This window comes from Nilaparvata lugens, chromosome 6 (assembly GCF_014356525.2).
Source record: "Nilaparvata lugens isolate BPH chromosome 6, ASM1435652v1, whole genome shotgun sequence".
In the NCBI taxonomy this organism is placed as follows: domain Eukaryota; kingdom Metazoa; phylum Arthropoda; class Insecta; order Hemiptera; family Delphacidae; genus Nilaparvata; species Nilaparvata lugens.
Genome location: NC_052509.1, coordinates 27364409 through 27392226, shown reverse-complemented (window position 1 = coordinate 27392226; position 27818 = coordinate 27364409). Strand labels below are relative to the sequence as shown.

The following is a 27818-nucleotide window of genomic DNA, read 5'->3' as shown; positions in this document are numbered from 1 at the left end:
GCACATTATCCTGTTTTAAGTTTATGAGAGTTCAATTTCTAGAATTGAAATGCCCTCCGAGTTGATTAAAGAGATTTTCATCCTTTCTATTCTTTCAAACAGGAATTCAACCGATCACTTGCCTTATAGAATTATCAAGTTTATTAGAAGGAATATATTGTAGGATACTTATAGTATGAATTCATAATTTATTCATACGCATACTTTTCAATGTATGATTCATTTTCATTAAATTCATTATTATTGAATCATGAAGAGTTGATTTTCCCTTTCACAAATAAATAAAGAATGAGAGTTCTACAATAAGTACCAATTGAGAATTCCTCTTACAAATAATTAAATTAGAAATATGTGTTTCAGAATACGAGATCAAGTATTCAATACAATTATTGAGAATTCCTCACGCGCAATCCATGCTTTAATATAATATTCGCCCTTATATTTTTTGTTATAGTTTTCAATTAGAAAGATTCAACCAGAAAACTATTTCCTCATCAAGTATGTGAAAGCCATAATTTTCCTGAAAAAAGAGTTCCTCCTAAGGGATTAGGCAAGAAGTTCTATTGATTCTACATATGATATACAGTACACAGACAAGATAAAGGATTGTGAAAGAAATAATAGTACAATCAATGTTTCATGTTCTTAATACCTTATTCAATGATCGATTTATCGAATTCATTAGCATTGAGTAATTGAATTACAAAAGAGCCAGGAAAAGCATGTTAATTTTCAATAAGAGAGCAACAGGTATTCGATGTAGGCTCTTACAAAATCAATCATTCTGAAAGATCCAGTCGTCCAAAAGTATTGAATTTCTAAAAAAAATAAAGATAAATATTGTATGAGTCGTAGGAGATGTCGATGGGACTTGAAAGTTATTTACTTTTTGAGAAAAAGACTTACAAAGCTGCTAAATTTAACATTGGAAATATAGGAAGAATAGATATTTAGAGTACCAATGATGTCACACTTATCATCCGACTCTGATCATTAAAAGATCGAGATGCACGTGGCCAGTACCTTGTATTCCAAGTAACTTGGTGTTATCTACAGCTTCCACTTTTATAGAGAGATAAAATGAATGCATATCGTTTGAACTTGCCGGTTCAAGTTCAACTACCCAATAGCGTTGTAGCGTTGTTACGCGGGAAAAGTTATCCAATTCAGTTCCTTGGCGGGCGACAGCTGAACGAAGCGTGACTTTTGAAAATTTCTGCCTAGCGTCACAACTCTCATAATAATTATGTTTTTTCGGCTTAGGAAGGTGAAGGAGTCATGGGAAAATTCTACAAAAAGTCGTGAACGTTTTTTTCATATATTTGAGATTCTTCTAAATTTTTAAATCAATCTGTCCAAATTTAACAAAGTTATAAGCATTTTCAAATGTGATGCTGGTTAAGAATAAAAATAGAGTAATATCCGTATTCCCTACCAGACATTCAGCTGAACTTTGAGTTCTCATTTTATTCTATGGAAAAATGAATGCATTTTTAGCATTTCTGAGCTTGGAATCATATTTTTCAAATGTTTGAAGATCTTTATCCAATCAGGTACAATTTATATAATATACAGTGATGCAATAATTAAGATTTCTATTACATAAATACATACATTACATATATAAATTGATAAATATATACATTATATAAATTACATACTTGAGTACCGTATATTCTTACCATTGAACAGACCAACACGAATTGTAGAGATTTAAACAAAAGACCCACCTTGTGTTAAGGAATGAACCTACACTTCTATGGATGAATACTTCGTATACAAATCAATTAATATCAGATAATTTGATAATATTCTAGAGATTGGAGTTAGACTCACTAATATTTTATAAGGAATAATTGTCATACTTGGAAGATGTTGGAGTACATTGCTCATTATAATGTAAATGTAGTAACAGTTTGTTTTAATGATTCCAGTAGTCCTTCATTATTGTACTTTCTTGTGTATGTCACTGCAATAAACTGAATTTATTGATACACGAAATAATTCTAAAATCAATATAACAATAGGCAGTGTTCGGTAAAGATGGTATTGTAATTAAAATTCATTCAAAGACCTGGCATGCTGCCCAAAAGTCTTCATTCAGTTTTAACAATCGAAACCTTGATATTATTCCAGCAAATAAGTTTGAATTTCACGGCCATTCCCCAATTTTATTCAGATGTTCATACCTTAAGATTAGTGTGGTTAATTTCTGATGAGAAAGTCAAAAACATTTTTTTTAATTTCCAATGATTGATAGATACCCAAAAGTCAAATTCTTTCATATTAACAGCCCATTTTTTATATTCTCAAGAGAAGGGATGTTTAAAACCTTTATGGTCACTCACACCATTAGCATCCACCGACCTTGCCACCCACTGAAGCTTGCAGCTCCTGAACACATGCCTTGTATCCTCAAAAATTCCCTAATGTAATGCTTTTTGTCTGTCATCTTGAACTTGAAAAATTTCATTTTGTGAAAACTGTACTTGTTCTATAGTTTTTATTGTCTCTCTAAGGGCCATTTGCACAGTGACAGTTTAAACGAAAATTCCATCTTAAACTGGATTAAATCCATATCAAGTCTCGTTTGTTATAATGTGTTACATTTTGAGTTTAAGCCACCAGCTGATTAAATTCAGTTTAAGCTTTGACTGTGCAAATGGCTCTTAATTCGGTAATTCCCTTTCAACTGATACAGCTCATTGGGGTTTTCAGGGTAATCTCCTAGATTTCTACATTTATTGAGCATGCTTGACTTATTATGCAACCTCAAATAAATAAATGAATCAACTTTATTAATCAACTTTAAATGCATAAAAAAACGGTGCTTGTACAATTTTTTTCCTTTACATATTCTGACAACATGAAAATCTTAGTTTATTGACAATGCTCTACAAAATGTTTTGAGTTATGTGCAATACAAGTTCATGGAGCCGGTCGCTGGTTGATTCAAACAAATCTCGAATCATTATTACAAATACGAAGTATGGCAACATTTGATGGACCTTCATGAGGAGTGAAATTTATTTACTATATGAGAATTGGCAACACAGCTCAGCGGACCAAACATAGGAGCACATTTCACACAGCAATTATAATATTGAAGGACCTTCTTGAGGAGTAAAATTTGCATGCAACTCTAATGTTGGCGCCAAATCACTCAAGACCCAACATAGGAGTAGATTTTATATAGCAGAATTATATAAGCACTTTGGAGGTTAGAAAGGACCATCATGAGGTGAATAACTTTACAAGGATCTAGATTAATTATGGATGAATATATCATAAATTGAGTGGAATATAACCATTCAGCAAGTCAAGTTCTTCAGGTATAACATAATAGTTTCATTTTGTGACTATCTGATCAAATTTAAAATGGGGGGTCCCGGGGAACTACATAAGAGTTGAAATTTTACTGGACCCACAACAGGCACAAGAACGTAAATATATATATATATATATATATATATATATATATATATTATATATATATATATATATATGGTACTTATCCTATAGTATTGAGGAATAAAAATGAATCGCACACCATAAACAATTTGATACATATATTAACAAATATTGCAAAAAATAAATCAGAGCAAAAAATATATAATATAAGATAAAACAATTATCAAAATCAATAAAATCACAGGCTAAATACTATTCTTTAAATTTTATAGCACGAAACGTTACCATGTGCTTTTATTTTTATGATCATATGCATTTATTTGCATGTAGCTGCGATATCAGCTTGCCAATACCTGTCGACTTGGACAATTCTATTTTGAATAGATTTCTTTGTAATAAATATATTTTTTATCTCAGGGTGCGAGATTCGGCACCTGAAGGAATAAATAGAGCAATTCATCTAGTGAATCAGAGCTACAATAAACTATCGCAAATTATATTGCAGAAATTAATGATCATATGAATATTGTATTAACAGCCTAGATCTTATACTTCTTTAATTGGTAGATCTTCTGATATGTGGATTGATTCGTTACTTTCTAATAAATACCTTTAATACTACATTTACTTGCACAAGTATTTTTTACCAAATTCTTAATTTATAAGAAAACCCTTTCGACGAGCTAGCTTTGATTCTTATTTAATTTCGAAGCACTGAGGGTGCCCTATCACTATTTCAATATTTTTCACTCACGTGTCAGAATTTTCTTATGAGCTGCTGATGTCGATCCAACTCCTGGTGGTCCTGGATTATTGTAGCCGGAGTCGTCTCTTCCAAGGGGTTACAAAATTATTTAAAAATGACTTTTGCTTTATAAGAGCATCACAAAGTCTCATAAGAAATTTAGTAATTCAATTTAACTTTAAGTTATTACAAGATATAGCAAGGTATTATGCTCTATAATTTTTAGTGACCTCTCATGGTGGCAGTTGGCAGGCGAGTGTGGTTCTCGTTTCTCAATTTTACAATTCTCATTTCCGATTTCCAAATTTGCATAAAAATTTGAATATTCTAGTCCCCCACCATTCAAGGCTCAAATAGACCGTATTAAAATATTAAATTATTACTTATGTTATATATTTAATAATTTATTTGCTTTCGGGCCATATCCAAAACATAGACTATACAACAACTTTTTATAAACTCTATTTATTTGTTGAAATATATACAAATATTTTTGAATCGGCTCACTATTGCCACCTATCAATTGCCACTATTTGATTGGTGCATGCAAATTATTACAGTATTCATGCGCCCAGTAACCTCCTACTTCCTTAATACATTTAATTATTTTTGTTGGGGTTTTCAAATATGCTCTTTACATGCTAAGTAATTTTTTATAGGTTATTAGTTGTTTCATACATCACAATAATTAGCCACGTGAGACCTTTAGTTCCTCAAATTGCATACTGTTTTGCCACAATAAATTTCTGCCAAGGTGTTTGGTCAGATTCTACGTTGTATGGCTCGGTCGATCGTTAGGTCGCCGATCAGTAAATATTTATGCCTAACCTCAATTTTCAATATTCTATATAATATTATATATTAGCAAAATTTATTTCCATTCCTCTTAGGCTGTTGTACAGTTTAGCCAGGACGTCTGATATTATCTAATCTTTACATTATCTCTTTGGCGATATTAGCCAATTACTTCACTTAGACCTATAAATATTTCAGCTAGGGATTTTTATTTATCCATCCAAATTAAATATGTTACACACACCCCTGGATTTGAATTCAAAATATTTGAGAATCACAATGTTTTTAATGGAAATCCATCCTTCAACACATCAACATATTCCATACTTTGTCTACAAAAATATACTCTCAAAATTTTACAATAATTCACAGATCTTATCTGCTACGCCCCCCTTAGACCTCCATCAAATACAATAATAAATTCTTCTTATCCACTCAAAAATATCATAAATATAACATCTTAGACATATTCCTCATTTCAACACTTATAACACAGTATTTTTAAATTTGCCGCTTGCAAGGCCGCCAACCTAACTCCACACATTACACTTGATTCTCTTATAATAGATTTCTTTCAAACAATAACTTCAATGTACAAATTTTCTGGGGCTTATATTTTATTGTAATTCCTAGGTCTTAATATAAATAATTTTCCATATATCAGGTACAGTTCTTTCTTTTGCAACATGGTTTAGGCTTTTGTGGTAACTAGCATTCAATTGAGGTTTTTTAGTAACAAACATGGCATAAACCAATGGTAATAAATTATAAAACATATAAGTTTGGGTACAATATTTTTTTTTCATAAACATATGTTTGAGGGCTACATACATTCAATATAGATGGCTTTGGCCAGCTGACTACTAGTTCTAGATTTCATACTGCTTACAGCAGAATTTGCTATCTAAACTCATAGTTAACCTAACTACTACATTTTTTCCTTTTAAAGGTAATTAACAAATTTTAATTTTACTATCCCCGCTTGTGTCCTTTTTTATCTGATGTATATTATCAAATTACATACTTAAAAAATTGTTCTTTGACTGTTTCAGGCTTCTAACAGTTGGAAGGAATTAAAACGTCGGATTGTTGCCATGCGGTCTATGCCAAGATTAAATTTATCATGATAGGTCAGTAATTCTTCTGATAATGACGTTTTCTCTTGATTACTTATCATATTTATTTCAAATTCTGTGATGTTGCATGTAAAATTGTTGTGGTTTTCCCGTATCTTTTGGCTTTCTGCTTGTAGCTATACTGTAGGCCGGTTAGGTTATCTGCTATCCTTTTGTTGTTGATAGATGAGGCTGTCCTAATTGATAATTTTTTCATCATAAATTTAAAACCCTTGTATCTGGTGTACTTTTTCAAACAATTCTTAGCTTCCTTAATGGTAATACCTTTTAATCTATTCTTTTTCCAATCATCCTGTAGTCTTAACTCAACCTTCCTTTCATTTCCGTTTAAAATTCTCGATTTCAGTTCTTTATAAATCGTTAGGCTCACAACAATAACCATTTTTATAATATTAACTTTCCAATCATCAATAGTAGTTTCATTTAATAATAATAATACAATATTTTCCATCCTATCCACAACACAGTCTTTTATCCATATCACAGCCATAATAAATAGTATACAATATATCAAAACATTTATCATCTCCTTAATAGTATAACCTCTCATGATATAATAGCTATTTACTTCCTTTTTATTCACATTGTTTCTTACTTCTTTCATCTTCTTAGACACAGTTTATCCTTCATATATCTCCATAAGTAGTTCACTCCATTATTTTCCCGGCATGAATCCATAGTTCTTTGTTACCAGTTCCATTTTTAATCCATTCCTTTGGCCCATTTTTCCGGTCACATCGCTGATTATCTGCTTTAAAGCGAATGTACCGCGGATGCATGCTGTCGGTCTCCTGTCCTCCATCCTGGGTTCGGTCCGGTGTCTTCTTCGCGCGTTTGAAACGTGCATGCGGCCTCCATCGTCGCGCGTGATACTTCTTTTTCTTCCGCCTCCAGGCCTTGCGGTGGCTGCTCCTCTTGTCCTGGATGCCATCCTCTCGTTCTTCCATGGGGTCCTTGGTTTGCTGTGTGGTCGAATGATGCGCAGGTGCGGTGGCGGTCTCCTCCTGGCGACTGTTTGCATTTGATAGTGATGGGAGTTTGGCATTATTGTAGTGGATCGGTTCTTGTTGTGGGGTTGTAGTCGGTAGTGATTCTTCGGTGGTGAGTTGCTCTTCAGTGGGGAACAGAATACTTAATAGAGGTTGATGCTTGCGGCTGGTTTTTGGTGGTGGTTTATCTGGTGTTGGTTTCTGTGTTCTTTGTTGGTTTAATCCCATTGCATGCGCTAATGTATAATTGGTACTTATTTGTTGAGGTGGTGGTTTGTAATTTCTGTTGTGATTATTATGAGTGTAACCATTATTTGAGTTTAATCGATCACGGCCATCATAATAATTCCTCTGATAGGTTTGCTGTGGATAATGGTTTGTTTGGCGATTTTGAAAACTTCTATCATTCCAATTATTATTGTGTTTATGATCATTGCGGCGTTCAAATTGAGGGGTAGATTGTGAGCAATCATATGGTACTGATCCATAAACTTGCCTGGCATACTGATTGATCTTTGAATTAGGTTGATTCTGTGCATACATTTGATCTGACCGGTGATTTGATATTGCCATCATAGATTGTATATTGTATAAATGATCTATCAGCTGTTTGCATCTAGTTATTGGATGTGTAGCCAATGCTGTTCTGATTTGGAAAGGTAGCTTTTTTACGATTATATTTGCTAAAACAGAATCAATTATTGGCTCATCTAATTGAGCATTTTTCAGTTTAATTGTATTAACAAAATTGATGTATGTGTCGTCTGTCCTAGAATTAAACTCATAAGCAATGATATTGGCTAGTGCATCCATTTGTCTATTTTTACTCCAATATTGTTCCAGGAAAGCTGCACTGAATTCGTCCAACGTCCTGAATTCGTGATTATGGATCTGGAAGAACATCAGAGGTTCACCGCTCAACAAACTGGATAATCGAAGACGCCAAAAATTCCAAGAGGTGGGTGTTAGTGATTGAACTAGTTTTATTTGGTCGATAAATTCTTTAGGTTGAAGATAGCGGTCTGTATTGTCAAAACGGCCTAATTCATTGAAACTGTGTAGTAAATCAAACGTTGCTATGGGAATAGGCTCTATATTCTCGTGCGGAAATTGATGTATTTGACTTTCAAGTTGTACCAACTTCTCTTGGGCCTGTTTCCAATGACTAGTAGCTTCCGTTTCATTATCTACTACTTCGGCATTTAATTCAGATGAAAATAATTGCTGTTCTCAAATGGCTGTCTCCAATGAATTAAGTAGTATTTTATTTTGATTTATATCAGAATTTAGGTGAGCTATTTGTGTAGTTTTACTATTCTGTTGTTTATTTATGGAAATAAGTTGACTATTGTTCCTGTTTGTAGCTATTTCATGAATTTGCGCGGTGTTTTGTGCTGGTAGACTATCTATCTTTTCATTTAGTTCACAGGTAACTGTATCTATTTTTGCTGCTAAGTCGGTTGTAATTAGTTCTTGATTTTCAGCGGTAGATGCTGGTATTGTGTCCGCAGTTTCCTTACCCATTCTTACTGATGTATCCTTCAATGATTCCCGCATTCCCTTCATTTCCGCCTTTAAGTCCTTCATTACTGTGGTCATTGTTTTTTCTAAACTATTAGAAAATTACTTGATCATCCCCTCTACTATAGCCCTCCTTATTGTTTCTTGGGAGACGTTTAATGATTTATTACTGTTCACAGGATTCTTGGCGGTGATTGAAGATATCTGGGCAGTGGACTCCATCTCGCCCCCCTCAGCGTCGATCTCCGCTACTATCGCCGTCTGCAATGTGTCTGCTACCTCACTTTGCACGGACGAAAAGAGACTCATATTTTAAAAATGGATAAAGTGTCAAGTGTTTGTAAAAAAGTGAAAGTTTTGGTTAACAAAATATTTAGTGAGGACACAAATGAGGATAGGCCTATGGACATACAAGCCAGGTAACCTATTTATTACTTAAGCTCTTATGATATAATAATACTATTCATTGATTTCTGACTAGCTTACAGACTGTGACTTATACTTAAAATATTAATGACAAATTTCAGCAGTTTAGGCCCATAAAATATAATAGCTCTCTCTATAAAATATATTTTCTACAATAATAATAATATAAAAATTTCTTTAAAACACATAATTTCTCCTTATTTAAAGCTATTGATTCCCCAAAAAGTAATACAAAAAATAACCTGCCTGCTTCCTTAATACTCCTATATCTATTGTTCTATTATCCATCAAATTTCAATATGATAAATTTATAAATATTACAAAATTTACAAAATTTTATTTCCATTCCTCTTAGGCTGTTGTACAGTTTAGCCAGGACGTCTGATATTATCTAATCTTTACATTATCTCTTTGGCGATATTAGCCAATTACTTCACTTAGACCTATAAATATTTCAGCTAGGGATTTTTATTTATCCATCCAAATTAAATATGTTACAACCCGTAAGGGATCTTAAGTTTGTACTACAAACAGTTAAGTGGGAGATTTAACTAGGCTCTTATAGCGGATTATTTTTGAGTACTTAATTTATAAGTCTCGACTCTATCGCTCCACGACGTTCAAGTTTAATACAGGAAGTGGGAATTGGTTCGCTATTCTCCGTATCAGCATCCACGTCGATTCAGGTAATTGTGTGTCAGGACTGGTAGTCCGTATGTTTTTCCTTCTCTGTAGTAAGGTGGCCTTCAGTTTGAAGAGTAATTTTTCTCCATTGAATTTTTATTCTTGTAGGGAAATCCCTGTCCTTTTTAAGAATAGTTTTCCTCAATTAATTTTTATTCTTGTGGGAAAATCCCTGTTCTTTTTGAGAAAAGTTTTCTCGATTAATTTTTATCCTTGTAGAGAGATTATTATCATTTATGGTAAATTTTCCTTGCTTAGTTTTCATACTATAGAGTGGCCCTGTATTTTAAATTCGCTTGGCAGTTTCTGACTTGCTGTAATTCCAAGTAGGAAAAGCCCAATCCTTTTCCTAGAGAACTCAGGTGCAGCTTAAGTTCGTCATGTCGAAGTTGGTAGACTGCGACATCCTTTCTCTTACTTTCTCTTCGCTTTCCCTATTCTATAATCCTTCTAGCTCTCAGTTACAGCTTGAGGACTTCCTCGCCGAAGTTTCTAGACTGTGGCATCCTTTCTCTTACTTTCTCTTCACTTTCCCTATTCTAAAATCCTTCTAGCTCTCAGGTACAGTTTGAGGACTTCCTCGCCGAAGTTTCTAGACTGCGGCATCCTTTCTCTTACTTCCTCTGCACTTTCCCTATTCTAAAATCCTTCTAGCTCTCAGGTACAGCTTGAGAACATCCTTGTCGAAGTCTCCAGACTGCGACGCTTCCTGCTCTCAGGTACAGCTTGAGAACGTCCTTGTTGAAGTCACAGACTGCAACGCTTCTTGCTCTCAGGTACAGCTTGAGAACGTCCTTGTTGAAGTCACAGACTGCAACTCTTCCTGCTCTCAGGTACTGCTTGAGAACGTCCTTGTCGAAGTTCCTAGACTGCGGCATCCTCTCTCTTTCTTCCTCTTAATTTTCCTTACCCTGTTTAGCACGAGATCTCAGTTCCAGACTAGAGATCGTTCCCGTCGCGGTCCTCAGACCAGCGAGAGGTTTAGGAAACCTTGTGTAGAGCAGGATCTCAGTCACAGATTAGAGATCGACCCAGTCGCGGTTCTCAGACCAGCGAGAAGCTTAGGAGAATCTTTGTGAACCTCTCCCCATCCTCTCATAATAGTCGACATACTGACTGTTAATTTAAAAGGGTTTCGGATGGTTGAGAGTGATTCCCATACCCTTAAGGGCAGTCACAGATTGGCCCTTAATAACCGGCGCGCAGTCACCAGATTAGCGCGGAAATCCTGTTTAGCAGTTTCAGAATTGCTGAAAATCCTTTCGCAGCTGCAGGCTAACGATTCAGAAATCCGACACCCGAAATCTCATCCTCCAAACTTTAATTATCATAAAATTGAAATAGATATACTATGTTTAGGAGCGCAATTCTCAGATTACGGATTATTGAGCAGATATTTATTTGCTGTAGAGAATAATAATCTTATTATTGATTCTCTGTTCCCTATACCCTATACCGTGCCCTATTTGACTACATCTTAAATACTACTAATAACTCCATAGTTCCGTCATACCTTTACCCCATAGCTCTCACCTCAAACCCCATAGAAAAACCTCTTTCCGGGCTTGCAGGTACAGCTTGCTTGCTGTCAATTCGCAGTTGGTTCAGATTGCGTACCACCTTTATAAATAGAATTATTTGTAGGGATCTGATAGTCAGATCCGTCTCCTTGTATAGGGTTATCTTAATCTCCCTTAACACCTACCCTGTATTCCAAAGGCCGAGGGCCGAATCGGCCAGCAACGGCACGGACAAACACTCTTCCCCTGAAATTAAAAATCTCACGAAAGAAGCAGAGGGTAAAGAATCAGGATAGAGGGAGAAGTGTAGGTCCGGTAACTCCACCTGTCAGTACGGCTACTGACCCCGACCCATATCCGACTGTAGCTAGTCCGCATTGTAGCAATACTTCGCAATTATTAGGAAACCTAGAGGGTGGAATAGGGTATCCCAATACTGCGTTTCCTCACCTTTTTCAATAATTGATGGAAATATATTTAAAAAAAATTTAGTACACAGGTTTAGCTGAGGAGGAAGAATTTTATTGGCCAAAGATACGCTGATATAGTAAAAGGTATTTTTCGAGATGAAATTGACATAATATGTTAAAATTCGGTACAGAGGTCCCGCTGAGGTCCACATGCAGGCGAGCGAAGCGAGCCTGCTGATCTCATTTTTGGACAATCCAGTTGGGGGTCCAGGGGGCGGAGCCCCCTGGCAAGACAGATATGGCGAGCAAAGCAAGCCTACTGGCTAGTTCTGTATAAAATTTCATGTCCCTTGAATGGAATTTGAACAATAATTATAGAAAATCTAGAGAGGAAATTGAAATTTGGGCTTTGAAGTGCACGATTTTGATATTTTTAGAATCTATGTCTAAAATTTGGAGATCTAAATCATTACCGTTTTTCCGGTATGCAATCCACAAGTTAACATGTTTTGTTGCAAACAAACACAACCCTACTCTCTTTTATTATATAGAAGAAGAGAAGAAGATGATATATTCTACAGTACTTACTCTTCATCGGTTAGCTCGTCATCCTTATCAAGAAGATAAGTCAAGTTTGCAAACGATTCAAAAATTTGATTTGAATTGCAGAGAGTGATTGCTGGATAAGGTATTTCAGATATTGGTATAATTTTATTATTCATAGACATGAGTACAGGATTGTTGATATATTTCCTTATTTGTGCAGCAATTGTTATGAACATGAAGAAGCATACAGCTAACAACGCCACAAGCCAGAAAATTCTGTTGGAAAAATAATATAAAATTTTAGAGCTCATGATGAGGTAGATCTCAAGTTCATGAGTTTTTTTGTATAAATACGTTTTAACAAGTAAACTTCAATTATCTCATTAGAAAACTCTTCTTAGTTTTTTGACTTGTAAAACTATAAATTTATTTTGTTATTAGTGAAACCATAATATTATTGCAATAAAATTCTAATTTAGTAATCTATGATATCTATCACTATATATTTATTGTATTGTGGTTTATATAACAATAAATGTAATGTAGGTATCTTAATTGAAAGGAATGAAGTGTTAAATTTACATAAAATTGAAAATCGAAGTGGGCCTCCCCTTTTTCCAAGCTTCATTTTGTTCCTTATAATATGTTTCGTCTTATGTAATTTTCAAATGAGACTTTTTATGTAAATTTCAATTTCACATAAAAAATTTCAAACCTTTAATTTTTATATAAATTTAATGAGAAGCACTTACCAAGAAAGTGAATATTAAATCTTTTTTATTATATCATAGGATATTCGGTGTTACTGAGGGTACGGTACTGTAAAATATGTGATATAGGCTATCATATCATCTTTATTTCTTTATCAACAATAATCTTTATTTTAAGTTGTCTTATACATTATGATTCATGAGTGATAATCATCAATACATTCCTCTTGACTCTCAGACCAGATAGAAAACTACAGGACAAATTAGGTATAGTATACATAGGTATAGTTTTGGTGAGAAGCTTTAACATTTTTGTCAAATATAATTTTTGTTGGAGCTTATCATTATTATCTAATATATGAACTCTAGCAATATCATTTTTATATAAAATAATGATAAATATGTGGTTTTTCAATTCAGAAATATTGTGTTGTATAATATAATCTCATATTATGTTGTACGACATTTTTAGAGGATAATGAAACCTTTTTGTCTCACATTCCATAGATTTTAAGAAGGAACCTATTATATCCCAGTTCTAATGAATGATAGATATTCCACAAACTAATGAAATTAAATATTTTACACCTACATACAACTTGCCTTAATGACGTGCATTATTGTTTATGAATTTTAATCACATACATTTTTTGTGTGTTTAAAAACATGCCAATCAAACCAGTCTAGAAGAGAAACAAATAATGTCAAATAGAAAAAAAATAAAAATAGATATTTTCTTCAGAGACTGACCTTTCATATAACGGTCTATCCGAATCTGCTAAGAAACGGATTCCATGTATTGTTGACATTTTTCCGTGGCTATAATTGGATGATGCAATCTTTTTTTGTGACACACTTTTAGCGTCTCTTTTGAAACGAGAACGTTTGATCCTAACGATTTTCTTATCCTAGACCATAACAATTTCAAAGAATGAGAATCGGTTGGAATGAGTAGTATAGAAAAGGGAAGTCTGGGACAACATGCGCCAGACTTCTCCACCTAACCTAACCTAACTTAGAAAAAATTCTCAACCTAACCTAACCTAACCTAACAAACCAAACCTAACCTAAGGTCAAGGTCAAAGGTCAAGGTCAAAGGTCAAGATCAAGGGTCAAAGGTAAAGGTCAAGCTCAAAGTCAAGGTCAGGGTCAAGGTCAGGGTTGTGGTCAAATTATCAAAAACTTGGAAAGAAAAATAAAAATCAATAATGAAAAATCAGAAATGTAAAAAAAAAACTTGGGGAAAAAAATTAATAATAAAAAAAACTTGGAAAAAAATTGATGATGAAAAATCAAAGATTTGATTATTGAAAAAAACTCAGAAAAAAAAATCAAAGATAAATAACAATTTAAAAAAAATAATAATAATAAAAATTAATAATGAGAAATCAAAAATGAATGAAAATTAATAAAAATAAATCAGAAGGTCTCCCACCCACTCTGGAGTGTATATATACTGTTCACAACAGTGGGAGTACCATCAGTGTTCAGTCAAGAGCTATAGAAGACACATCTCCCCCTGTTCAGTTCTAGAACTCAGCAATTCAGCATTGCAGCACAGCCACACACTTCTCTTTGTGAAAAAGTATCCCAGGATACACCACCACCGTTTAGATCTTCAATTGTATAAGAAAAGTTGGTACACAAATTTTTTTTATCATATGTTTTGAAAAGAGATGAAGAAATATAATTAATTCAGTCTTCATATCTGTTGAGCTCTATAAACAAAATGTCAGCAGATTCATATGATTATTCCAAGTATGTCACCTCATAATGTAATGCATAATATATTTTGTGAATAGGTATGTTTCTGCCTGTGGAGCTCTATGAACAATGAGTCAACAGATCGATATGATTGTAGACAATGAACTGTGATTAGGTTAGGTCTGCAGAAGTTACTAGTAGCTTCTTCAACCTAACCTTTCAATGATTTCAAGTATGTCACCTCATAATGTAATGCAAAATATATTTTGTAGATAAGTATGTTTCTGCCTGTGGAGCTCTATGAACAATAAGTCAACAATTGTAGACAATGAACTGTGGTTAGGTTAGGTCTGCAGAAGTTACTGGATATTTCTTCAGACCTGACCTAACCTCAAAAAATTGATTTCAAACATTTTTTTCTCTGGACATACCACCATTGTATGATTGGTTCTCAGTAGCATATATATAGTAAACATATAGATTGAGTGCAAGACATGTCATTCAAGATGACTGTGTCACTCTAGATGATCGCCACCTACATTACATCCTAGTATTAATCTGCTTGTACATATGTTACAGATGAATAAAGCTACTAGATGCCAGCAGACCAGCAGCTCGTCAGGAGAGTTCTGCACATTGGGGGAGGCCTTCAACAACAACCTTCGGACACTCTTCTACAACAACATCTCGTCACCCAACCTAGCAAAGGACTTCCACTCTCTGCTAAACAGCCTGCAGACAAAGATCGTTCATGTTATAGGTCGGGAGTTCCAGACACATGGACCAATCAAAGTCAACCTAGTGTTGGAGGCTACATACCAATGCAGCCACCTTGATGAGAAGAACATTGAGCAGGAGGAATTCAAAAATGTGGCCTCCAAGACACCGAACTATTCCATTTTCAACATCAACGATCTTGCTGTGATTATCAGGTAGGCATGCAAGAAGCTGTTGGAATAAGAGGCCAAGTTCGAGGGCAACTCTAGTCGATGGAGTCTTCCCATCATCGACGTTCTCCCCATATGCATCAACAAGCACAAACCACTTCGAGGATCTTCCTACATCGAACTGCCAGCCAAAATAGCATCAAGAAAAGCTATCATTAACGCGCGGAATAGTGATCAACAATGTTTCAAGTGGGCAATCCTTGCCAAACATGTGCAAGGAGCACATCCTGAACGAATCAATGATAGATATCATCAGCTCGATGAAAAATACAATTTCAATGGAATTTCTTTCCCCACCACCATCAATCAAATTTCTCCCACACTTGTTGAGCATGTTCATATGCCTCGTCACTGATGTGGCTGTCAGTTAGCTTACTGAAAAACTCTTCCTTTGGTGGTAGTGAGGTCTCCTCCAGTTTTTCCCATGAGTTGCAATATTATTTGTAGGCAAACACACCCTTTCTGGAAACCAATTCCAGTTTGTCTCCAAATTCTCTAGCTGTATGTGGTAGCACTGTTGACACTTCTTCAGTAGACTTGGCAAGGTTGGTGACTAGGTTATCCAAGCTGTCCGGTGTGAATCTGAAGGTATCAATGAATCATAGGTGCAGTTGTTGGGAAATTTGTTTGGTGAATGATTGGTAATGATTTGGTGAATGTACTTTTCTGATGTGTTTGGGATGACAAACAGCTGCTCTTTATTGGTTCCAAGGTGCTGTATAATCAAGTGAGTGTCGTAATTGGAAGAGTTGTGAAGAAAAACAGGGATGAATGTTGTTCGACATCTTTGAAGGTTGCACTTGTTGCACAGAGTATTCCGGTAGACTCCTGTTATATGACAATGGTCATACACCTTGTCACCATTGAATGGTTTCTCGCAGGCTTCACAGTTGGTGGCAGCATTGTGTCTGGCTTTCTCCCTCTCAAAAAGTGAAAGCATCTTTATTTGACAATGATTGATTGCCTCATCCAGGTCTATTGCATGCATGGTCAGAGTTTTCATCAAGTGTTCGGCTGCATCAGGTACTCTAAAGACAATTGGCTCGTTAGGGATGAGGTTGGTGAGTGTCAGCCATGATGGAAATAAGTTTTTATCTCTAACAAAATAGAGGCAGTAGCTCATTGCTGTGTGATGCTGGATCACTTTGGTCGCCTTCCCAATCCATTGCTGCTCTTCCTCAGGCTTCTCCAGTAGACATTCAAAATCTGCATAGGCTACCAATTGTAGTCTAAATTTATTCAAATGTTTCTCGAATTTCATTGTTGGTGGGCTTCCATCTTCCTTGACTTGAGGCATGATGATCCTAGCAGTCTTGTTGTTGGCACAATACTCCTCATGATCTTTCATCCTCTGCTCGCCATTATTGTTGATGGTGTAGTGTGTAAAGCATCCACAACAAATGATTATCCCTGTTTTATGTTTTGTGAGCTGGGATCTCACAAGTCTTTTGAAGTTTTTATATAACAGTAATGACTGTTGAGATCTTCCTCTTCACCATAATTGGAGGTGGTGGCTTCACTGATGTTCTGAGTGGTGGCTTTACTGCTGTCCAGAGTGGTGGTGGTGGTGGTGGTGGCTTCACTATCATCATTGTCATGGAGGAAAAGTAAATCAAAATGATCCTCCTCCATTTCTTCCTCAACACGTCCCAGATGAATAATACACTTGGAATCCATCCCATATATATTGAAAGTTACACTCAGATTATCCCTCTCGAAACGGTCAATTTGATTGATGGTGGTGGGGAAAGAAATTCCATTGAAATTGTATTTTTCAACGAGCTGATGATATCTATCATTGATTTGTTATGGATGTGCTCCTTGCACATGTTTGGCAAGGATTGCCCACTTGAAACATTGTTGATCACTATTCCAAGGGTTGATGATAGATTTTCTTGATGCTATCCTGGCTGGCAGTTTGATGTAGGAAGATCCTCAAAGTGGTTTGTGCTTGCTGATGCGTATGAGGAGACTGTCGATGATGAGAAGACTCCATCCACTAGAGTTGCCCTCGAACTTGGCCTCTTATTCCAACAGCTTCTTGCTTGCCTCCCTGATAATCCCAGCAAGATTGGTGATGTTGAATATGGAATAGTTCGGTGTCTTGAAGGCTACATTTTGAAATTCCTTCTGCTCAATGTTCTCCTCATCAAGGTGACTGCGTTGGTATGTAGCCTCCAACACTAGGTTGACCTTGATTGGTCCATGTGTCTGGAACTCCCGACCTATAACATCAACGATCTTTGTCTGCAGGCTGTTCAGCAGTGAGTGGAAGTCCTTTGCTGGGTTGGGTGACAAGATGTTGTTGTAAAAGAGTGTCCAAAGGTTGTTTTTGAAGGCCTCCTCGAATCTGCAGAACTCTCCTGACAAGCTGCTGGTCTGCTGGCATCTAGTAGCTTCATTCATCTGTAACATAAGTACAAGCAGATTGATTATAGGATGCAATGTAGGTGGCAATCATCTAGAGTGACACAGTCATCTTGAATGACATGTCTTGCACTCAATCTTTATGTTTACTATATATATATATATATATATATATATATATATATATATATATATATATATATAATATATATATATATATATATATATATATATATATATATATATATATATGCTACTGAGAACCAATCATATGATGGTGGTATGTTCAGAAAAAACAATGTTTGAAATCAATATTTTTAGGTTAGGTTAGGTCAGAAGAAGTTACTAGTAACTTCTGCAGACCTAAGCTAACCACAGTTCATTGTCTACAATAGTTGACATATTGTTCATAGAGCTCCACAGGCAGAAACATACTTATTCACAAAATATATTATGCATTACATTGTGAGGTGACATACTTGAAATCATTGAAAGGTGAGGTTGGAAGAAGTTACTAGTAGCTTCTGCAGACCCAACCTAATCACAGTTCATTGTCTACAATAATATCGATCTTTTGACTTATTGTTCATAGAGCTCCACAGGCAGAAACATACTTATTCACAAAATCAAATCAAATCAAATTTCATTTATCCAAGTAGTTGCATATAAAAGACAAGCTTCACAACATTGAATCGTCACAATCAATAAAAAAAAACACAGAAAAATACAATTAGTGCAAAGAGGAGTTGTCAAAGAAAAACACTGTCCTAAAGAACACCCCCTGGAAGAAATCGATTAATTTCAGTTGATTCAAAGGAAATTTTTATTCTGTAATAATTCTATGACATGTAATTTTCTTCCCTCAAGACATCCACACATTCATCCACTGTGTATGGCGCTCTTTTTAACAGAACCTTCCTTATCCTTCTGGTCATCTTTGAAAAGTTGGAAAAATCTTTAATGTTATGGGGGAGTCTATTTATAATTTTTATTGTGCAATAGTGTGGGCCTTTCTCCAGAAGGGTTAGTCTATGTGCCGGGTAACCGAGGATTGAGCCACCACTCCTCGTATTGTAGGAATGATCAAGTAGAACAGATGAGAATGCCCTCCAATTTTTACTAACGTACGTGATGATCTCCAGAAAGTACATGGCTGGCAAAGTTAATATACTCTCTCTCTCTCACAAAATAAGGCCTACAGGGTGTTCGGGAACTGAGGTTGAAGATTATCCTCAGAGCTCTTTTCTGCCTCCTGAAAATTACCCCAAGGTGTGTGTCATAGCCACCCCAGAATATCAAACTGTAACGAATGACAGACATGAGATAGCCATGATAGATCGCAAGCAGGGAATTATACCCTACTGCTCCCCTCACACACCTCAGCGAGAACAGAATAGCAGATATCCTATGCAAGAGACGCTGCACCTGATCACCCCATTTCAAGTCATCCTGCAGCTCGACCCCGAGAAACCTCGTCACTTTTGACTGATCGTATCCTGATAGGTCTACGTTAGGTATATTGTTGTTTGAAGTTCGACGGGATGCTGTAAATTGAAGAATTTTTGTTTTGTTGGTATTTAGTTTAAGGTGATTCTCATTGAGCCAGTGATTTAAGTCTGAAATTGCCGTTTGAGTCTTGATTTGGATATCCTCTTTTGAGCCCTCAACTAGAATTGTTGTATCATTGGCGAATAGAATGACCTTGGAATCTAGTTTTTTTGGGAGATCATTCACATAAATGTTGAAAAGTATTGGACCCAGTATTGTTCCCTGGGGAATTCCATTGGGTTGAAACAACCAGTCCAAATCAATAATAACCCCTTTATTGTTAATAACTCTTACCGCTTGGCGTCTCCCTGTCAAGTAAGATTCAAAAAAGTCTAATGCTTTGGCTGTAACCCCATAATAAGCAAGTTTTTTTAGTAGAATTTTGTGATTAACCCTGTCATAGGCCTTGGATAAATCGCAGAAGATACCCACTATACTCCGCGACCCATCCAATGCTCGGAGGCTGCTATCAACCACTTCAGATATTGCTTGCATTGTTGATCTACTTTTACGGAAGCCAAATTGTCTATTGTAAAGTAAGTTGTTACTTTCAAAGTAATTGTTGAGTTGGAGGAAAACTGCTCGTTCTATAATTTTAGAGAATATAGTCTGAATTGCTATGGGGCGGAAATTTTCAGGACAAGTAGGACTCCCTTTTTTAAATATTGGTTTAACAATAGAGTATTTGAGTTTTTCTGGGAAAATTCCTTTTTTAAACACCAGATTTATTATGTGAGTGAGAGGTTTACCGATTAAAAACCCAACTGATTTTACTACTTTAGGTGTGATTCCATCCCATCCACCAGTGACTGAGGTTTCAAGATTATTTATAATTTGTGATACTTCTTTTTCTGAGATTGTAGAAAATTCAAATTGAGATAGCAACCGATTTGGGCTGTTGGGTTCAAATACCTGTTGATTGGATCCAGAGAAAGTATTATCTGCCTCTTCGCTTTGTCCTATTGATATAAAAAAATTGTTAAAAGCTTGAGCAACCAGAAGAGGTTCTGAAATTTTTCTATTATCTATTGACAGTTCTATAGGTTGGGAGGATATGTGAGCATGACCGATTTCATCCTTTATTACCTTCCATGTAGCTTTATTTATATTTCGACTGGAGTTAATATAAGTATCATTGCTTTTTCTCTTAGAGGCATCAATGATCTTTCGCAGTAATTTTTTGTATTTTTTGAAGTAAATTAAGAACTCTGGATCCCTATTTGTTCTGGACTCAACAAGTAATTCTCTTTTTCTAATTATTGAGGTTTTAATGCCATTTGTTAACCATTTTTTGTTCTTCTCATTTTTAACCTGAATACATTTTAGAAGGAAAGAAGAGATAAGAATTTTATAGAAATTTGAGAAAAAATAGTTGAAAGATTCTTCACAGCATCCGCTTTTAAGACAACCTTCCCAAGGGACTAGTGCTAGGTCGCGACAGAAATTTTGGAGAGCAGGCTTGGTAATGACTCTTCTGAGGGAGAACACATTTTTCCTTTCTATGGGACATTTATCGATTTCAATTAATAAAGCTTTGTGGTCTGATATTTTCAAATCTAGAATAAATTGTTTCAACTTATATGAGAGTGTATTAGTAATAATGTTGTCGATGCATGTGGCTGAGTATGTTGTTTCCCTTGTCACTTGGTCAAACAACAACTCAAGCCCATAGGAGTTAATTAAATCTTTGAAATCGATCGTCTGCAGGGTGTTTCTCAGGATATCAACATTGAAGTCTCCTTCAATTAAAATAAGCTTATTTCTTGAGTCCTTCTTAATTATATCAAATAATCTTTCAAGTTTTTGAAAGAAAATTTCAACATTACTGTCAGGTGTTCTATACAGTGAGATAGCAACACATACTAAAGACTTGCACCCAATTTGTAGTGTAAGTTCAATCCCGATGCACTCGAATAGTTTTTCGACTGACAACACTTTTATATCTTCGCGCAGCTTGACACGAGAGAAGTTATAACGATTGTTTATTAAAATACATACACCACCTCGAGCTGTCTCTTCGCGACCGTAGAAAGCAGCAAGATTATATACACTTAGTTTGTTTAATACTTGGCTATTATTCAACGGAAGCCAATGTTCACTTAGAGTCACAATTAATGGCTTGTGTTCCTGAAGTATGAGATCGAAGTCCTCTATTTTCTTTGCAACACCAGCAATGTTTAAACTGAGCATTAAAGTTGTCTTCATTGGAGATTCCGAACAGTTAATCAACTTTGGTTCATTGTTAACCTCGGCCGAATTATGTTCATTGTCGAGCAATTTTAGTTCAAAGAGTGCTCTTGTGTAGATGGGACATTGCTGGAGTGGAGTGGCTGTTGAATTCTCAGAAATTGATTAATGATTTTCTCGGCGATCACGTGTTTCCCTATTGAGTTTAGATGCAGTCCATGGTGGGTATGGAATCTTCTTCCCAATTTTTGCATTTCCAACATTTCCACATTTTTAAACTGTTTTGCTATTAATTCGATTTTTTTATTGGTCTCTGTTACTATCTTATTTATAAGAGATGTAGGATGGAGATCGTGTCGATGTGGAACATTAGAGAGTAGAACTCGAGTATGAGTTAGCTTTGGAAGTAGATTTTTTATAGAGTTCAATAGGTTATTCTGTGGATTCTTATCTATATCGTTTGTTCCTGCCATTAGAATTATCATGTCATTTGGAGATAGTTCTTTACTTTCCTTTAGACATTCGGAAGTTACCGCACTGAAGTTAGCTCCCGGCTTCAAGATACTTGAGGCATGAGAATTAGATTTATTTGATATTCTATCTCCTATTCCTCTCCCGTGGCTGTCTGCGAATATTTTAATGATGCCAGGTGTGCTCTGATTGTGACCGCGGATGTTTGAGAAGATTGGTTTCTTTGCTTTTGTCAACTGCCGTACCAAAGACTCACAAGTTAAAGGGCGTCTACAGTTTGAATTCATAGGATCCCTGCTTTGCTTGGTGTTTATTTCCTTAATCTGATTTTCAAGGCGCAATACAGTGTCCTTCAATTGATCACATTCTGTCAATAAATCGTTGATTCTGTCATAATTCTTTATTATCTCCTCTTCCAAATCTTTGATCTCGTTATGAAGGGAATTGTTATTTTCATTTAATGTTCTTATTGTTTGTTCTCGGATTTGAATGATATCCAAACCATCACAATCTGGCCTGCATTTTGTAGTTGACAACCCGTAGAACGATTCTGTTTGAGTGTAGATGCTTTGAGAATCTGTTATTTGTATAAATTCACCTGTTTGATCCTCTCCAACATCAAGCCCAGTCTGGGTCTCAGCATCAACGACGCACCTACCAGTCGCTTTTTCTGTTCCAGACCAAACTTCATACTCATTTAAATACATCATTGAATGCTCAGTCTGAGTACTCGCAATGCAAACAGTTAAAGTTTTGTCTAATTCATGTAAATCATTAGCATATTCATAGATGCATCATCCCATTGATCCCGCAACATATCTATCTCCTTTCTCAGCTTTTCATTTTCAGTCATTAATTCTTGAGATGTAGTTTGAGACTGAATAATGAGACTGTCGTCATTGTTGCAATATCGGTCTAAATCAGAAATAAATATGAACACCAAAGCATCACACATCAGGATACACATTCACTATTCACATAAAACTCTTGAAAATGACAAGATGGGTAGATCAATTTCGCAAAATGAAAAAACAAAGGCACTGTAACTCAGAACCGCGTAACAGGCAGAAACAGTCCTGCCAACCTCTGCCAAAATATATTATGCATTACATAATGAGGTGACATACTTGGAATAATCATATGAATCTGCTGACATTTTGTTTATAGAGCTCAACAGGTATGAGGACTAAATTAATTATATAGATATCTATTTCTTATGAGTAGAATAAGAGAGATTTCTTCTTCTCTTTCCGAAACATATGATAAAAATCATTCGTGTACTAACCTTTCTTATATAATTGAAGATCAAAACGGCAGTGGTGTGTCTTAGGATACTTTCTCACAAAGAGAAGTGTGTGGATGTGCTGCAATGCTGAATTGCTGAGTTCTAGAACTGAACAGGGGGAGATGTGTCTTCTATAGCTCTTGACTGAACACTGATGATAATCCCAATGTTGTGAACACTATATATACACTCCAGAGTGGGTGGGAGACCTTCTAATTTATTTTTATTGATTTTCATTTATTTTTTATTTTTCCTTTTTTCCTTTTTTTCTAAGTTTTTGATAATTTGACCTTGACCCTGACCTTTACCTCGACCTTTACCTTGACCTTGACTTTGATTTTGACCTTGACCTTGACCTTTGACCTTGACCTTAGGTTAGGTTTGGTTTGTTAGGTTAGGTTGAAATTTTTTTTCTTAGTTAGGTTAGGTTAGGTGGAGAAGTCTGGTGGATGTTGTCCCAGACTCCCCATTTCTATACTACTTGAATATCTCATTCAGTTTATCATTAGAAATAGCACACGAGATAGATTAAAATAAATTTATATTCGGTTTTAAAAAGATGATTTTCATTGAATAACATCATGTTAACACAATGAGAGCTGAGCACCGACTGACGGTCCGGGCGCTCCAAGCGGCTCATAACAATGAAGACAATGCAAATCTAAAAGTGATTACTAATGACTAATCACACTATTGATCTACATAACTCCTCCATCTTAAAATTCAAGTTCGCCCACAAACTTCCAAAAATCACTAGAAAGTAGATATAAAATGGCGACTCTGGGACACAAGTGTATCAGAGTCGCCATTCACCTCAAGGCCATCCAGGTCAACCACCCCAACCTCAAGGTCATCCAGGTCAACCAACCCCAACCTCAAGGTCATCCAGGTCAACCACACCCACCTCAAGGTCATCCAGGTGAACCACACCCACCTCAAGGTCATCTAGGTCAACCACACCTACCTCAAGGTCATCCAGGTCAACCACACCCACCTCAAGGTCATCCAGGTCAACCACACCCACCTCAAGGTCATCCAGGTCAACCACACCAACCTCAAGGTCATCCAGGTCAACCATACCCACCTCAAGGTCATCCAGGTCAACCACCTTAACCTCAAGGTCATCCAGGTCAACCACCCTAACCTCAAGGTCACCAAAAAAAAAAAAAATTAGAAAAAAAAATTAAAAAAAAAATAAAAAAAAATTAAAAAAAAAATAAAAAAAAATTAAAAAAAAAAAAAAAAAAAAAATAAAAAAAAATTAAAAAAAAAAAATTAAAAACACATAAAATTGGGAATAAATGGGAAAGAAAGGGAAAAAAGGGGAAAAAGGGGAAAAAAAATTCCCTCTGGATCCTGAACTGGGTATAAAAGGAGTTGTTCTGCAAGGAGTGGGACATTGTGTCTAGTGCAGTCGTGCCGTCAGTACGTGTGTGTACCACCAGTACGTGTGTGTGTGATTTCGGCGTATTGGTTTTGGATTACTTTCATCTTTATCAAAATCAAGAGTAAGTACCAATGCATTTTATAGTTTTATATATTTATATTATATTCATGATTTAACAATTAAGTTCAAAAGAGTAGAATTTTGAAGTAGATGGTTTGAGACTGACAATTAAATTCTAAAATGACTTAAATTCGAAAATGACAAGTTTAATTATGGATTAGGTTCCAATACATAGAGTAAATGACATATTCAAAAATGACTAGTGTAATTATGAATTAGGTTCCAATACATACAAGTTAAGAGTTTAACTGTGAATTAGGTTCTTTGAGTTGGTGGTTGTAATCCATCCTAACCTAAAAAACGTATAATCATAAAGTAGATCCTAGACCTCCATTCACATGGTTGTAATTCATCCTAACCTAAAAACCATATAATCACAAAGTAGATCCTAGACCCCCATTCACATTCCCCCATCCCCACCCATCCCCATAAGTAGATCCTAGACCTCCATTCACATGGTTGTAATTCATCCCAACCTAAAAACCGTATAATCACAAAGTAGATCCTAGACCCCCATTCACATTCCCTCATCCCCACCCCACCCCACCATACAGCTCCGGACCATCATCCTCTAGAACATAAACACCTATGAACCTCCATCCCCGACCCACGATCCTAGATACCGATTCACCACCTTCATCCCCCACATCTGTTGATAGTGATTTATATATAGAGTTGAATACTGCATACCATACTAATACAATATTGTTCTGCATTGTTCCAGATGAGCAAAGCTGCACGATGTCAGCAAACAGCAAACTCTGTGGACGAGTTTGTTGTCCTGGAGGAGGCATTCAAATCCTGACTCACGACTCTATACTACAATAATGCATACAAGGATGAGCCAGCCAAAGATTTCCACACCTTTCTGAGCAGTCTGAAGGATAAAATTGTTCACATCATCAGTCAACAACTGCAGACACATGGAGCAATGAAGTTCAATCTAGTATTGGAGGCAACATATTTCCGCAGCACCCTTGATAAGACCTTCTTCGATCAAGAAGAGTTCAGAATGTCGCCTTCAAAACTCCAAACTACACCATCTTCAGTATCATCAATCTTCCAGACATCATCAACCAAGCGTGCATGACCCTACTGGATGAGGAGTCGAAATTTGAAGAAAATTCCAGTGGATGAAGTTTGCTTATCATCGATGGATTGCTCATCAGGATTAGCAAACATATTCCCCTGTGTGGATCATCCTACATCAGTCTTCCACCTCTTCTATCAGCACGAAAGGCAATCGTTAATCCTATAAACAAGGACCAGCAATGTTTCAAATGGGCCATCCTCGCCAAACATGTACAAGGCAGCCATCCTGAAAGAGTCAATGAGCGATACCATCAATTGGAAGAGAGATACAACTTTTCAGGCATTGGATTTCCCACTACAATCAACCAAATCGATATATTTGAGAAAGAGAATCCAGAGGTATCAGTTAATAGTTATGGTGTGGATGAGAAGAATGTTATATTTCCAAGAAGAGTTGGAAATGCAATGAAGGCAGATCACTTTGATCTTCTCCTCCCCTGTGAGAGTAGGGATGATGATGAAAACAGCACCCTTGAGGATGACAATGAACATAAATCAAATAGCCACTACTGCTACATTAAAAATTTTGAAAGACTTGTAAGATCCCAACTCACGAAGCATCAGCATGAAATTATCATCTGCAGACAATGTTTCACCCATTACACCCAGGATATAGATGGAGAACGTAGGATGGCTGAGCATGAGGAGTATTGTGCTAGCAATAATACAGCAAGAATCATCATGCCACAGGTTGGAAAAGATGGTAAACCTCCAACCTTGAAGTTTGAGAAACATGTGCAAAAGTATAGAGTACCTGTTGTAGCATTCACCGATTTTGAGTGCATCCTGGAGAAACCTGATGAGGACAATGAACAATGGATTGGTGAAGCTACCAAAGTTATCCAGTATCATCGGGCAATGAGTTACTGCTTATACTTTGTGCGGGACCCATATTTGGAAGATTCCTGGCTGACAATCACTAACCTAATCCCTCATGAGCCGATTGTCTACAGGGGTCCTGATGCCGCCGAACATTTCATGAAGACCCTCACCATGTATGCAAAAGATTTAGATGAGGTAATTGACTGCAGGAATATCAAGTTGCTCCCACTAACCAAGAGAGAGAAAGAACGACATAATGCAGCTGATTTCTGTGAGGCCTGCAATGAACGGTTCAATAAAGATAAGGTGTATGACCATTGTCATATAACTGGTATCTACCGGAATGCATTATGCCGTAAATGCAACCTGCAGCGAGAGCGACAATCATTCATACCAGTGTTTCTCCACAACTCTTCAAACTACGATACACACCTCATTATTCCAGAGCTGGGTAGAGATAAGGATCGGCTGTCTGTCATCCCAAATTCATCAGAAAAGTATATATCATTCACCAAACAAATATCTCCAAAAATGCACCTTCGATTCATTGATACATTCCGGTTTACGCCTGATAGTTTAGACAATCTGGTCACCAACCTAGTCAAATCAGCATCGAATCCAGAAGACTTGTCCAAAGTGCTGCCACATACTGCCAAGGTGTTTGGAAACAAATTGAGCCTTGTCTCAAGGAAAGGAGTGTTTCCATATGACTACTGCGATTCATGGCAGAAACTCGAAGAAACATCGCTACCATCCAAAGAGGCATTTTTCAGCAAGCTGGTTGATAGGAGTGTTAGCAGTGATGATTATGAACATGCTCAAACTGTGTGGAACCAATTCCGTTGTAGAACTCTGGGAGAATACAGTGACCTATACTTGAAAACAGATGTTCTCCTGTTGGCTGATGTCTTTGAGAGCTTCGGCGATGTATGCATGAAGACTTATGATTTGGATTGTGCTCACTACTTTACATCTCCAGGCTTTTCCTTTGATGT

The 27818-nt window shown here is 36.1% G+C and overlaps 1 long non-coding RNA gene across 1 annotated transcript; it reads left to right on the top strand.

Annotated features, from left to right (window-relative positions):
• Positions 1-5451: 5451 nt before the first annotated feature.
• On the top strand, positions 5452-9233 carry LOC120351866. Its single transcript, XR_005571594.1, has 3 exons — positions 5452-6081; positions 7920-8034; positions 8777-9233. It is a non-coding gene; the product is annotated as an uncharacterized LOC120351866 (long non-coding RNA).
• The last annotated feature ends 18585 nt before the right edge of the window (positions 9234-27818 follow it).